Genomic DNA, 528 nt, shown 5'->3' with positions numbered 1-528 from the left:
GTCGTAAGTCATTGCAGGGCGGAAATTTACACATTACGGGAATTACAACGGGGCTGGGTGTGTGGCGATGCTGTGTGGTTGTGATTAAGGAGGCCACCAGGAAATAAGCGATTTTGATTGACACAGGAATGGCAGCTGCTCCAAAATTATTGTATGTCACTCGCCGCCATGGGAACCATATGCCTAGTCTGGGCTTGGAGAGATGAATCTAATGGTCTAATCATCCGCAATTAAATTTTCTTTTCGAGTCGGAACAGGCAGCTGGCAATTAAGATTGGTCGTGTTTATTAATACGAAACCTGAACGAAATTTGCTTTTGCACTCGATTCAGGTAATCCGACAAAATAATATCGTCATAATTTTTTGTGGGATGGGCTAAATGTTTAGGTTGGGAGTTTATCCACTGGAATAGATCAGCGTAGAGAGTTCTAGGAGATTCCGCGTACGAATCATTGACATTTTTATAGTTTTACGCGGATGCGAGTCCCCCACGAGACACACAAAGGGCGACCACACTACTAGTTTGAA

Source organism: Priapulus caudatus, unplaced genomic scaffold, assembly GCF_000485595.1.
Source record: "Priapulus caudatus unplaced genomic scaffold, Priapulus_caudatus-5.0.1 Scaffold83, whole genome shotgun sequence".
NCBI lineage: Eukaryota > Metazoa > Priapulida > Priapulimorpha > Priapulimorphida > Priapulidae > Priapulus > Priapulus caudatus.
This window is presented reverse-complemented; position numbering follows the sequence as displayed.